Source organism: Gossypium hirsutum, chromosome D12, assembly GCF_007990345.1.
Source record: "Gossypium hirsutum isolate 1008001.06 chromosome D12, Gossypium_hirsutum_v2.1, whole genome shotgun sequence".
Taxonomy (NCBI): Eukaryota; Viridiplantae; Streptophyta; class Magnoliopsida; order Malvales; family Malvaceae; genus Gossypium; species Gossypium hirsutum.
Window position 1 is genome coordinate 48,105,275 of NC_053448.1, and position 15,275 is coordinate 48,120,549.

Consider the following 15,275-nt stretch of genomic DNA (forward strand, 5'->3'; position numbering starts at 1 on the left):
AGTTTAAATAATTTTACAGTCCAAAAAGCAAATTAATTTAGGGAACTTCAAATAAAGTAAAATAGAAACTACGTCTGAAATCCGTCGTACGTCTGCATGCCATGTCCAATTCTAGTCTAATTCAATACCTGAGAGGTTTGAAGTAATGCGGTGAGCTAACTAGCTCAATGTGAGTCTAATCAATAAGCACATTCAACAATCATTTAAGATCAATCATACAAAACATCCATATAACATAATCATAACAACCATATCAACATTAGAATGAGTTATGGACATATCATAATGCAAAAATGAATTCCTACCCCAACCATCCATTACACACCACGAGTTCCTCAAAACTCATCTGTCAAACTCCAAACAATGCGAGCAAAGCTTGATGTGGTTAAACCACCATATAAACATAGTGCACAAAGAGAAAGAGAGAGAGACCAAATTATACAATGTGTAAATATTGAGGGTTATTTTATTGGAACCAATACTAAATGGACACAATGTATAAGTGTTGAGATTTAAATTTGTTTTTATGTCATTTTTAAAAGCTACCAAGCTATCTCCCTTTAGTAAAAAAATTGAATAGCTGAGTGATTAAAAAAGAAAAATTTGAATAATTGGGTTATTATTTTGTAACTTTTTATGATTGAATGACCAAAAATAAATTTACTAGTAGTTGATTGACTACCAATGTAATTTACCCTAATCATTTTTTGTACTTGCCCTACCAACATTCCTTTAAGCTCTTTTAGTATCGATGATTTTCAACGATTTCAAACCAAAAGCAATGATAAAACAAGTAGTTTTCAAACCAAATCATATTAGGATTTTAATACGAAGGCAAAAAGACAATTTTTCGCTTTTATAAAAATATTTTTGGTTAAAATTACTTTCTCATCTTATTAAAAAAGCCTCAACATATCTTTTACTTTACAGCATGTCTTAAAATTAGCATTTTATTTTATTTTTCAACAGGATTTGTTAAAAGTATTTATCCATCATATTTTTGAACCACAGAAGTAAACTGACCCTTAATCCAATTGATGAGATTTGAGGGTAATTTAAATAAATTTTCTTACAATAGATCTAATTATTTTTTTCCCTTTACCCTGCATGTAGCACTATCTTCTCTCATTCGTTTTCTTTTTAGTCCATTTTTCTCATTATAGACGAGAATAGTAAATTCCACCTGCATGTAAGGATGAACATTCAAGCAATTCTATTGGTTCTGCTCTAAAGAGTCAAAAACCGAACAGAGTAGGAGAATGGATGGAATGTTCAATCTAATCCGGTGTAAACTACTCATGACTGTATCATCAATGGACTTGAACATTCGCGATGCCAATGGCATGACACCATTAGATCTCAAAATCAGCAACCTCAGAAATTTTGATCGAAGAACTAATTGCAGGCATCTGATGGGATGTCCAACTGTCCGGACAATATGGCTACAACTGCCGTTGTTTCCCATCTAAAAAGAGCAGGGCACTGGAACTTCATTTGGAGTTCCTAATGCAGAGATATTCTAATACGCACACGATGTAAGGTTGTGATCAAGAAAGTAGGGAAGTGAACTGGGTGAGTTGAAACTTAAGTTACTAGTTCAATCATTAAGAAGTTGAGCTCCAAAATTCAAATCCTTTCTCCAGGCTGTTAAGCTATACTAAAAGCTTAGAAAACAACAGAGACTTAGAATTGATTTCTATTGTAAATACTCATATCTTTGAATACAGACTTCTCATAGTTTTATACACAAACGTAAGCATAACTGACTTCTCAACTGTTCAACTGTTAACTAACTGTACAGCAGTTTTAACAACTACTAACAGTTTTACTAACTACTCTAACATTCCCTTGGTTCGGTTGACTTTTGAGCACCGAGTTCATTAAATGAGACAACTCGTAGAGCACGTCGAAACCATGCAAAGTTCTTCGGTGTGACAGGCTTTGTGAGAACATCAGCAATCTGCTGATCAGACGGTACAAAATTAACTTGAAGTAAGCCAGCAAGAATCTTCTCACGCTCAAAATGATGGTCAATATCAACATGCTTCATTCTGGCATGATGTGTGGGGTTTTCTGCCACTGATACTGCAGAAGAATTATCACACCAAATGACTGGTGTTTTTGCCACTGCTATGCCTACTTCATCCATCAACTGCTTAATCCACAACAATTCAGACACACAGTTGGCGAGGCTGTGATACTCCGCTTCAGCAGAGGATCGTGATACTACTGACTGCTTTTTTGAACACCAAGCAATCAGGTTTGGCCCTATGTACACAACATAGCCAGATATAGAGCGACGATCATCAACAGAAGATGCCCAATCTGCATCCGAGTAACACACCAGGTCTGGTTGGCCTTTTGAAAAATACAAGCCATGATCTAACGTACCAGCCAAATACCTCAGCACTCGTTTAACAGCTCGCCAATGGTTATCACTTGGAGAGTTCATAAACTGACTGAGCTTATTTACACAAAACGAAATATCAGGGCGTGTGACACATACATATTGAAGCATTCCTACAACACTTCGATACAGATGAATATCAAAGAACAAAGGACTGTTGTCTGACACAGTCAACTTGGGCGTATTCAACATAGGCGTAGGAGTCATAGCAGCCTCAACCATACCAGCTTTTTGCAGCAACTCCATGATATACTTTTTTTGACTAAGCAATAACCCCTGAGTTGTTCTTTTTACATCAACCCCTAAGAAGAAACTAAGATGACCCATATCTTTTAGGGCAAACTTACTGTGAAGCTGGCGAACCACCTCACCTATGTCATGTGCAGATGTCCTAGTGAGCACAATATCATCTACATACACCATGAGCACTAGACATGTTCCTGCTGACACTCGAATGAACAGTGACAAGTCTGCTTTGGACACTTGAAAACCAAGTTGAGCTACCAAATAATTCTTAAGTGTTTGAAACCAAGCACGAGGTGCCTGGCGAAGGCCATAGAGAGCCTTATTCAGTTTGCATACAAGCCTTTGCCCAGTACCATTTGATACCTCAAAGCCAGGAGGTTGCTCCATATATATATATCTTCAGTCAATTCACCGTTAAGAAAAGCATTATTGATATCAACCTGTTTTAACGGCCATCCCTGCATAACAGCAAGCGCAAGTATTGTCCGAATGGTCGAAGCTCGAACAACTGAACTGAAGGTTGCATGAAAATCGAGTCCTGCATGCTGAGAGAATCCTTTGGCAACCAAGCGAGCTTTGTATCTGTCTAGCGACCCATCGGCCTTTGTTTTGACCTTAAACAACCACTTACATCCTATAGCCTTGCGATTTTCTGGTAAGGGACAAATGTCCCAAGTATTGTTGCGAATTAACGCATGCAACTCCGTATGAACCGCAGCCTGCCTACATGCAGACTTCATAGCTGCATGGATGTCGTTGGGAACATCACTGGGCGAGAGAGACGATGTGCTCAGAAAAACCTTTGGCTTAAAAACTCCAGTTTTACTTCTGGTGATCATGGTGTGAGTATTGCATGGAATAGTCACAGCAGGTGAAGCATGTGAGGAGGACTGTAGTGAGCTAGGTGAAGGAGACCTATGTGACTGGTTTATAGGTACAGAAAGAGATGGTTCACGAGATTGCGATAATATAGGTGTAGATATAGATTGTGAAGGAACAGTAGCTGAAGGACTAGTGGATGGATAACAAGATGGGGACAGTACAAGAAGTCTAGAACTAGATAGAGTTGAAGCAACAGATGATGCTATTGGGACGGGGTTACTTTTGTATGGAAAAGTAGACTCATGAAAGGTTACACTTCGAGAAACATATATTCTACCAGTTACATCTTGACACCTATAGCCTTTATGTGACGGTGAGTAACCTAAGAACACACACGGGGTTGACCGAAACTGGAGCTTTATTTTGTGAAAAGGTCTAAGATTAGGGAAACATAAGCAGCCAAAGGTTCTAAGAAATGTGTAATCTGGTTGCGTGTGGAACAATTTTTCATATGGTGAGAGGTTACCCAAGACGGAAGAAGGCAGACGATTGATCAAGTATACTGCGCTGTAGAATGCTTCTTTCCAAAAAATCAATGGCATGGACGCATGAGCAAGCATAGACAAGCCTGCTTCAACTATTTGTCTATGCTTGCGCTCAACCAGACCATTCTGAGCAGATGTGTAAGGACAGGTAAAACAATGTTGTATTCCATGATGACTAAGATAGTTCTTCAGCACTTGGAACTCTCCTCCCCCATCGATTTGCAAGGCTTTAAGCTTGCAATCTAAAGCACGCTCAGCTTGTCTGTGAAAATGTGGAAACACCGTCAACACATCAGACTTTTTCTGCAAAAAATACACCCACGTGTAGCGTGTAAAAGCATCAGTGAACGCTACATAATAGCGAAAACCACTAGATAAAATTGGTGCTGGTCCCCAAACATCAGCAATAACCAACTGCAATGGAGAGGTATAGTCAGTGACAGATTTTGAAAAAGGAAGCTTGTGCTCTTTTCCCAAATGACATGCAACACATTCACTAGATTTATTATTGTCATCAAACTATATATTACAACGATGAAGAGCCCTTGTAAGAGTGGCTCGGCAGGGGTGTCCTAATCTAGAGTGCCAAATGTTAAACGAAAGTACTGAACTGGCTGTAAAACATTGAGCCTGTTTAGAGTGCCCAACATTTTTTAGAGTACTGTTGAGGTGTATTTTATACAATCCACGATCCACTGGCTCGCGAAGGAGAACCTCTCTGGTGTTGAGATCACGAACCTGACAGTGATCAGGCAGAAATTCAAACATGACATGATTATCTTTTGTGAACTTGGACACTGATAACAAATTCTTAGTAATGCCCAGCACAAAAAGCAAAGATCTCATATACAAGGGACGAGAACGAGTGAGCAATGATGACTGTCCTGTAGACAAAACAAGAAGAGCTGACCCATTCCCTACATACACTTTACCTGGTCCTTTGTAGGTAGCAGTGTTAGTGAGAGATGCAGCCGAGTTTGTGAGATGATACGTGGCACCAGAGTCTGGGTACCAAGAATTATCACCAACCGTATCAGGAGTTGCAACAAAAGCTTGAGGTGAAGCACCAGATGATGGAAGACTGACCTGCTGAGTAGGACTTCCAGCAAACATATTAGGCCAACTAGATGAAAAAGAAGTTGGAGAAAACCAACCTGGTGGACACCATGCTGCATTTGGCTGTGTTACGGGCAAAGAAGGTAAACACCATGATGCAACTGGAGGAGCTGCACCAACCATGCAGATATTCGCCTGAGACTGGGGTCTATAATTGGCACTCTTGTAGGAAGCATCAAAAAGATGATAGCAGCGATCAACAAGATGTCCAGGCTTGCCACACAATTGACACTGAATTCGCAAGGCAGAAGAGCGTCCTCGCCCACGCCCCCTATATGGTGTGGAAGGACGATAAGGTGGAGTAACATGCTCAGACGAGTGATCAGTAACTACATTTGCAAAACTAGAAGAGTCACCAAGAACGACCTGCTGTCTGGCTTCAGCATCGACAAGCATCGTTGCTACTCCTTAAACAGTGTAAGGAACTTGACTTGCTGTAATAATAGCAATGACTGATTCGTACTCAGGTGATAGACCATTGAGAATGGCAGTCACATGTTCTTGTTCACTAATAATCTCACCACAACTAGCAAGGTTGTCACAACATCCTTTTATTTTCATCAAGAAATGTTTCATGCTTAGATCACCTTTTCGTTAAGAATGCAGGGCTCGTCTATAAAACATCAGTCTGGAGGTGGTTTGACTGCCATACAAGTTGAGAAGAGCAGACCAGATTTGAGCGCTCGTGTCCTTGCCAATAAGGTGCGGAAGAACCGCTTGACTAATGGAAGACAATAGCCAAGAGGCTAGGGCACTATCCTGTTGCTCAAAACGAGCAAAGTCTGGATTTTCACGCAACACACCACTGTCATCAGATAAAAACTGAACGGGAGGAGTCGTTCTTGAATCCAAGAAGCTTTGAAGTTAGTATGTTTTGACAGCCAAGAGAACCTGTTGACGCCAGAGAAGATAGTTGCCATCATCAAGAAAAACATTAATTTTCTTTGTAGAGAAAAATCTACCATCAACAACTCCATCAGTAGCACTTGATACTGGCACTGAGGAGGGAGATCGCACAACAGACGGACTAGATGGAGGGTCCATGGGAAAAAAAAAACTTTAAGAAGACGCCAGGAAAGAATGAACTTCTGATACCATGTTAAGCTATACTAAAAGCTTAGAAAACAACAGAGACTTAGAATTGATTTCTATTGTAAAAACTCAAATCTTTGAATACAGACTTCTCATAGTTTTATACACAAACGTAAGCATAACTGACTTCTCAACTGTTCAACTGTTAACTAACTGTACAGCAGTTTTAACAACTACTAACAGTTTTACTAACTACTCTAACACAGGCTGCTACCGCATAAGGAATTCAATCAGCAGATGATTTTATTCCACTTCGTGACAACTAGTCCAAATCTTGATCTCTTACAACTGATCTTCCACTAGAGACCTTTACTGCAGGACGAACTCACCAGGCAGCAGTTCCACATTTATCCACGCCTTTTAAATCTCTTCTGATGAACAAAAGGGCATTCGTAATGCTCAAGTCCACCATTTAATGGTGAAACGAAACAAATGAATCAGAAGCAAACTTAAGTCAATACGAAGTTTGATGAACCAGTTATTCAGTTTCGGAGCACAACACCCAGCCATGTCGCGTCTTAGTTGTTTGATGTACTGCAGTTTCAAGTAGGAATTTCGGTATCCTATGAGCTTTCTACTCTTATTTCTACAGTCCAATTTTCAGTGGTTGAGTGCGTAAAGTATTTGAATGACTTCAAGGGTTACATTCAGAAAGAGATAGACGGTTGAAGTATTTGTCAACATCCCAACTTTATATATTATATATAACTTCATGGATGAAGTTCTAACAAAGTGCTCATTAACCAGGATTTTGCAAAGCCAAATGATACCCTACAAACTGTAGACTACTTAAAAAGCCCTTTTTGTTTGGTTTTACAACATGCTTAAAGTTAATGCTGCCCGAAAATAGGGAATTCTTGTTTATATATATATATATATATATAACAGAAGCTATAACTGTCAAACAACATCATCCACTAAACAATCTAAGTATCGCAGAATTACCAGCTAAGAGCTTAGTGGAAGGAAGAAACGTTACATGACCATTCCCCCATCAATAGTGAACACCTGCAAGACAACAATGCACAGGTTATCAGCTAAGTCAAGAAAAGTTAAAAAGGAACACCACAAGATAAGACAGTTACAACAACAATAAAGCAGAGAAATCGCCGTTGTAAGGCTAAGGTCTTTGTCCTAGTTGTTCTACAAAGGTCACTCAATCCGCCTTATGAAAAAGCTGATGACTTACCAAGCAAGCAAATGCTAAGGCCAAGTCCAAGAAAAGAATGCAAGTATGAAACATTTAGTAAGCGTGGCCAATGGTATAGCTTAGAGATAAGGCAAGACTTAGTCCTTGAACTTAGCAACTTTTCCCAATTTGGTCCTTGAACTTTTTTAGGTCCACATTAGTCCAAGAACTTGAAGCTTTTTTTCAATTTGGTCCCTAAATTTGGATTCCACGAAGGTTTGATAAAGTGGCACTCTAAGATTGTGCCACATCAACTGAAAAATAAATACACAATCTTAAAATAATAGAAAAATATTTAAAAAATTACATTTCTTTTAAAGTGATGACATGGTACGATCTCAAAGTGCCACGTCATCACATGTTAACAGGATCCAAGTTTAAGAACCAGATTGGGAAAAGATGCCAAGTTCTAGGACTAATGTGGACCAAAAAGTTTAAGGACCAAGTTGGGAAAAGTAAGACCATATAAATGCCTACATGTAGCAAGGGAAGCAAAAACGGCAAATTTAACCAATGCAACGCTAAGAAATTAGCAAAGAATACACAGTCAAATGTTATAACTACGCAACTAAAGGCAAGCTCCAAGGCTAAATTAGCCTAAGCAAGTATGCATGAAACGCCCAAAGGCAAGATCCAATACATCAACAGCAACTAATCTTTAGGCATCATTTATAGCAAGCCAATGGAGTCATGGTATCTTGCGATTTCTAGCAAAAGTTGGTCCATTACACTGGGCTAAATAGATATATAACAAAGCATAATTACAAATGAGATATATAACCTGTCCTGTTATGTAACTAGAAGCAGGGTTTAGGGCAAAAATTCCACCAGTCCCGCAACTTCTTCTGGTTGACCATATCTTCCTGTATCAAGAATAAATATTGTTATCACAGCTGCGAATTTTGCCAAGTATTTTTACTAAAATTCAAATTTGAATCAGTAGAAACTAAAATATCACATTATTAATACAAGCTTATAGTAATAAAGTCCATGGAAGAAAGTTGTGTGAAAAATCAATAAAAATGTGACATATTTGGTACATTGCAAAATTAGTAGCAAAAAGAACTCGAGGCATTTCAGAAGAAAGCTAGAAAATATTCGGTAACCTTGTCAGGGCTAAAAAAGCTAACCATTTGAGAAGAACTAAAGGAAATTCACAAAGAAATTATGAACTTCGATTTTATATCGTCATCTCTCACCTAAGGGGATTGTTTCCAAGATTTTCTTCTCAATGTCCTCCCCAAGCTTGGCAGTCATATCAGATGCAATGAATCCTGGGGCAACAGCATTGACCTGGAAGAATATTTTTATATAACAATATCAGAGCAAACATAGCCAGCATGTAAGGACAGCACCCTTACTGTTTCTTTTCCTCATGTTTCATAATACATTAATAACTGAATGGTCTAGACGTTAACTTTTTTTCATCTTTCTTTAACTTATCCCACAATGCATATTCTAATTCTTTTTCCTCTTAAGCAAAAGGAGAAATATTGGACAAGAGAAGAGTTGGGGTATCAACGTACTTCCAAAATGCAAAAGCAAGGATCTTATTGCTGGAATAAACTTTTAGAAACTTACATTAATGTTTCTGCTGGCATATTCCTTTGCAACAGTCTTTGTAAAGCCAATGACGCCTGCTTTAGCAGCACTGTAGTTGGCTTGCCCAACGTTGCCAACCAAGCCAACAACTGATGCAATATTAATTATTTTTCCCTGAAATTATAACATATGTTTAGACATGGTTCATTGTCTAAAACACAACCTTGATGCATGTTTAAAAAATCTTCTTTTGCTTTATTTCTGACACTACAAAAGAAAGGGTATCAACAAGAAAGATGCAACTTTGAAGCTATGGCATGTAAAAATACTGAGGCTCAGGTTTAAAGGCTGTAGTTCAATCAGTTTATTTGCAGGTAGAAAGTTCTACTCCAAACAAATTGAGTAAGCAAGTATACCACTCGTGAGTCCATGACCTTCGAATCAGAAATATCCTATTACCTTCTTCTTTTTAATCATGATTTTTGCTGCTGCCTGCAAAAGAGCAAAGTAACTCAATCTAAAAAACTTACAAGCATCCACTAGAATAATCAGTCAGAAGTCTAGCATTCAAACCTGTGTACAAAGAAACACTCCTGTAAGGTTCAGATCAATAACCTCCTGCCACTGTGCTTTCTTCATCCTCATCAACAAAGTATCCCGCGTAATTCCTGAAGCCATTGACACCAGATTAGGGGACTAGATTGAAATCAACAATTGAATAACTAATGAGAAAATAAAGGGTTTCCAATAAACCTGCATTGTTTATTAATATATCAACAGTTCCCCACGTATCAACAGCCTGCAGATACAAAGTAATGAAACACAATCTACCAGTTTTTATGAACTGTGAAATGATAGGGAACATTACTCACAGTTTTTATCATTGCATCCACATCAGCTTCTTTTGAAACATCTCCACCAAAAGTAAGAGCCTGACTACCATATGACTCAATCTACAAAACAGTCACATGACATCTTAACATTAGTCATTTCATCCATGCAATATGGTTACCATTTCAGAAAACCGAAAAAAAATGCACTATAATAAAAGGTTTTAAAGCAAGATTTAAGTAGAAGCCAAGATAACAAAAGGTCAAGTATAAAATGTCAATTGTTATATCAGGGAAAAAATTTCATATTTGTGATTTTTTGATTTTTCATTTAGATGCATACCAGCAGATAGAAGAGCTAGTACACAAGGAGTCCTAGAATTAGATTTTAGATTTAGGCAGCCTACAAACTCTCATCTACTACGGAAACGAAAGAATCTGTTCTAGCAAACCTCAGAAGTTTGCAAATTTGAATTCTTATTTATCACACAAGAGAAAATTATACAACAAAGTTTGTGAAAAAAGAAGGAAAATCCCACTCAAATGTTCGTATAAATTTCTTCTAAGGGCATATTGATCACCTCTTTTGAAACATCCTCAGCCTCCTTTGACGACCTAGCATAATTTACTAGGACCTGTAACACATAAAGGCATCAAAAACAGTCATTTCCATAAAAAATGGTAAACACAAAATATTGCTTTTGCTGTTAAAAGACTTGTTCTTAAAGTACTTGAAGGACACTTGAGATGCAATTATTATCAGCAAAGAAGAATAGAGGCTTAAGCATGTAGTGCATAATGAACCATAAGTACCACCCCATTACTTAATGGTTAAAGTTTAAAAATATTTGACCATAAACTTAATCTAGATTATGGTTCTCATGAGCACAGCACTATTAACTATTCATGAGATTGATAAACCAATCCCATATTCAAGAGATAGACCTAGATGCAAACCCGATGCAAATTAAAGTTTATTGTTAATATTATTATCAAGCCAACATCATATAACGAAGTTATTCTACAATTTGTAGATTTACTCAAGACTTCAGTCTATGTAAATTACATTCTATGGCATTATCTCAAAATTTTGGCCAATGACTAATGACATAAGACAAATCTTTTTTTCCTTGGAAAAGATAGATACTAACAAGGAAGACCCACTAACCTTGCAACCTGCTTTTCCTAAGGCCAGTGCAACAGCTTTACCAATTCCTCTAGAAGCTCCAGTAATTATGGCTACAGGAGCTTCCAATTTTTGAGCTGATTCAGGGCTAGCTTGCTCAACAGTGGCGACCTGTGCTCTTACCCCTGGAACATGAAAAATAAAGTCAAAAGCCAAATTTCTTAGTAGTTTATAACATTGGTGGGTAACCAATTGCACATTGTCTGGAAAAATCAAACTTGAATAGTATATAAGAAACTATTTCATTATAATTTTAATTCTGAAATAATTAAATTTTGAAATTTATAATTGTTTCTGATTAGTAATCTTGTAAAGACACAACTCTTATATAGTAAAAGTTGTAAGTTTTACATGTAAAAATGGTCTTGTAAAACAACTTGACTCTTATATAAATCTATCTTATTGAAAGATACATCTGTATATTATCTATATAAAGGATTTTTCTGTATAATCATTTACTCTAATTTTTCTTGGAGTGTTCAGCTTTTTTGTATCTTGAAAGCATATTAAAGCCTTATGGAAAATGTTCTATGTGCCTCAAAATTATCTTACTTTCTTGATATGATTTTCTTTTTCTAGATACATTCTCTAGTTTTTCTAACAGCCTTAAGCCTTTAATAAGATAAAAGAAAAAATGGATCTGGGTAGCATTCGAATAATGATATGATTACTTCTCACCAAAGAAGAAGATTAAAATCGTTTTGATTGAAGTACCAGATAAATTTCATGTTCTTGACTGAGAACATGATTGATGTTTTACAGTTGTGGCATATTTATAAACATTTTTATAAGAATTGTGATTAAGAAAAGTAGTTTCATATTGATATGCTAAATTCTCTTTGAAAATTGTTATGCAATTTACCTTTAAAATGTTTGAATAATGTTGTAATCTATGGTTTTGACGAAAATTACCTTATTTGCTTTTGCTGCTTTTAATAACAATTGAAACGTTAATCACTAATTTGCTAAAAATACTTTGTGAAGCAATTTCTACAACACAAAAGCCATAACCCATAATGATATTTAATGAAAGTAAGTGCATGCATGCTTACGGTTTATGTTAAGACTATTATTTTAATCCATGATAAACACACTATTTTTTTTGTTAGAAAAGGCTGAATCAATATGAGGCTGAATACCAAGAATCATGAAATAAAAAACAGTCAGTTTAGAATATTAAGTTTAAGATCTATATCATGAGAAATTGGCATGCTAAATATATGTTTATGTGAAAAGGCTACAAAATAAACAGTAAACATTCCACTCGTGTATTGCTAGTAATTTATAATTGGTAGACAACTATTCTAAAAGAAAGCTTATATAATGCAATTATTTTTATTATAATTTTAATTCAGAAATAATTAAATTTAGGAAGCTGTCTCTGCTTAGGGTCTTTTTCTATCTAGTAACCATATTTCACATTCTTCAAAACCAATCTTACTTTTACAATATTATTTTAATTTTCTTGTTTCCTTCTCTAACTTTTCTGACAGATTTAACAAAATATTTCTTATTTGTTAAATTTGTGAAACAGCAAATTCAACTAGCTTCAACGATAAATTTTAGTATAAGTATCCCTGGCTCCTAAAATGCGGAGCTTTTCTGTTAAATAAGTAGAAACACGCCCACAAATATGAAAACGAATGCTTAAAAGCAAAAGAAAACAAATACCCCTCGACCTGCAACGGACTCCAATGCATGGACGATTCCGAATCGATCCAGTTCCACCAGAAACCGGAGAGCATTGCCGAATCTGAACAAATCTGCAGTTGCTGCAATCTCCAAACTTCACGGCGGAGTTCAGGGCAACGACATTGGATCCGGAAACAGCAACCATTGGAATCGAAGCTCGGTGGAATCCGCGAAGAGCGAGAAGAGAATAAGAACGAGAAGCAAAAAGAGTAGCCAGAAATGAAGACTATGATACTTTTATATTAAGCCAAATGACGAACGGAGATTGCTGATGGGCGTGCGGCCTTGGTTTGGGAACTCGGCGATTCCTACCAAGTGAGTTCGAACGGTTGAGGATTAGCTTTCATGATTTGTTAAGTAATGGGTCTTGTTTACATGATAATTACAATGCAAACCAACCCCTTTTAACGGGTAGTGGCTGTTGGGTGGCAATGCAGTAAATTAACGGTGTTCCGCTTCCTATAATGTAAGCAAATCTGATAGTTAATTAGATGAAAATTAGGTTAATCAGCTCAACCGTATGCGAAGCAGCGAAGGCCCACCACTGGTCTGAGAAGGGACAGCTTTTGTTATTTTATGCGCAAACTATAAAAGTGTTATGTATAATAAAAAAATAGTCATTAATGTTATCAATTTGTAATATTTTGATAGTTGTGTTATTATCCAGCATTTGTAGTTTTATAAAAATCTCACCCGAAAAGAATTGAGTCGTTAAATGATGACATGGCTCTCATATCATCGAGTTTTTTTTTAAATAACTTCTTTTTCACTTCTCATTTTTCATTTTTTTTCCTTCCTTTCCTTTTAATTTTTCTTATTCTTTCCTTTCTTTATCATTTTTCCTTCATTCTCTTCTCTTATAACAAACCCTAGTCCTTGCTTGCTCTAATGTCATCATCACTAGCCAAATCCACAACCAATTGAAAGCTCTCATTATCTCTTTTTCATTTGCATGTTAGGATTCTCTTGAAATCATCTCTCTATCACCCAAAATCAAAGCTTGAATCCTAATCTTTCTCTCTTTCGATATCCAATCTCCATTGTCTGGTCGAATTAGTTTTATGATATATGCTTTTCCTCACTGGTCACTCCCTTCTGACAGTTGTGATTAGCAAGAACACTATTAGAGCCCTGAGAACCTGAAAGTCGAAATAGGGAGTCTTCTCTCTCTTTTCTTTTCTTTTTTCTCTCTTTTTTGAATTTTGTTTCTTTAACCCTTTTTCATGCAAGTTTTGTTTGGCTTCAAGATAGGGATACTTCTTCCTATTTTTTCTTTTTGTTTTTTTGTTGGGTTCACTCCATCTTATTTCCGCATAGCTGTGCTTCTATGAAGAAAGCTATTATGGGGTTATAACTCTTCAACATGTGTTGAAGTTGTCGAACGACTTGTAGATTCCCCAACTCGCAGATGTTCCAACTTGTGATCTACATCGTTTTCAGCTAGTCTGTTGACCAGCCCAGCCAATTTCTCATCCCTACAAGCCCCTAACGAATCAATAAACTTAGAAACATTAGAAACATTCACATCTATCCTCGAGCTCTTTTTGCCATCTATTAGGTCCATTGGGCTTTCCTCATATTCCAGGCCCACGTCATCCTCATCTTCAACCATAATCGACGGTGCCTTACCCGATCCTTCTTGTCCTTAAATCAATGCTTGCCTTATTGACAAAATCTGAATTAAGGAAAAAATCTTTAAAATTCTTCATATTTTCATCACTATCCTTACAAATGAGGGAAAATCAAATCGTTTTCCTCTCTTAGCCAACAACTCGTTGGCGAAACTGCCATCGAGGTGCCACCTTGAGGGAAGCATCCCATCCCATCACAAGTTTCATCGTTCCCTAAGTGATCTGAACTAGACAAAAACTATCTTCATGGCTAAGTCAACAGCATAGAAAACATAGCAAGGAGAGTCTCCTTTACTTGAACTTTGCATAAACATGATTCTCTTGGCCAAAGGCTATCTCATTCTTTCGCTTTAATAGGTTATGGATATCAATGCGAACCCAAACTCTCATTTAGTGTTAAAAACCCCCATAAATGGCCTTAGCATTGTAATCAACAAATGATCCAATGAAATTCTCAAATCATTTCGCCATGGACTCAAACATTAGGCCATAGGGACGATCATAGATATAAACCCAATGGTCAACAAAAAAATAGAACTTAAAAAGGGTCTTCACCTGGCACCATTCGATGGAATACAAACAAGTGATTGTTGAATATCCAATGACCACAATGTACCACCCTTTTAATGTCAACTTCATAAACAAATTAGAACAAAAACCAAAAATTTGCTAAAGTATTTCGCGTGGATTGAAAATGTATAGCACTTGATGTGAGAAAATAACCCACCAAACATACATCGTAATAAGAAATCACTGCCTCATCGCCCTAATTAACTTCCCATGCGTCATCCTTGTCGTCATCAATCACTTGTCCTGCCAACTCCTCCTTTACTTCCGCCAGAGTAACTCACAGGTCCAAAACGAATAAAATCAATGAAAAACATCAAAGAGATAATAATAACAATAAAATAAATGGTACATGAAGACAAAAAAAAACAAGAGAAATCGTGTCACAAAAACAGACAAAAACATGTCAT

At 36.8% G+C, this 15,275-nt stretch overlaps 1 pseudogene; it reads right to left on the reverse strand.

The window, feature by feature from the left end:
- Nucleotides 1-1,680: 1,680 nt before the first annotated feature.
- Nucleotides 1,681-13,293, reverse strand: LOC107948775 (3-oxoacyl-[acyl-carrier-protein] reductase 4-like; annotated as a pseudogene).
- Nucleotides 13,294-15,275: the final 1,982 nt, after the last annotated feature.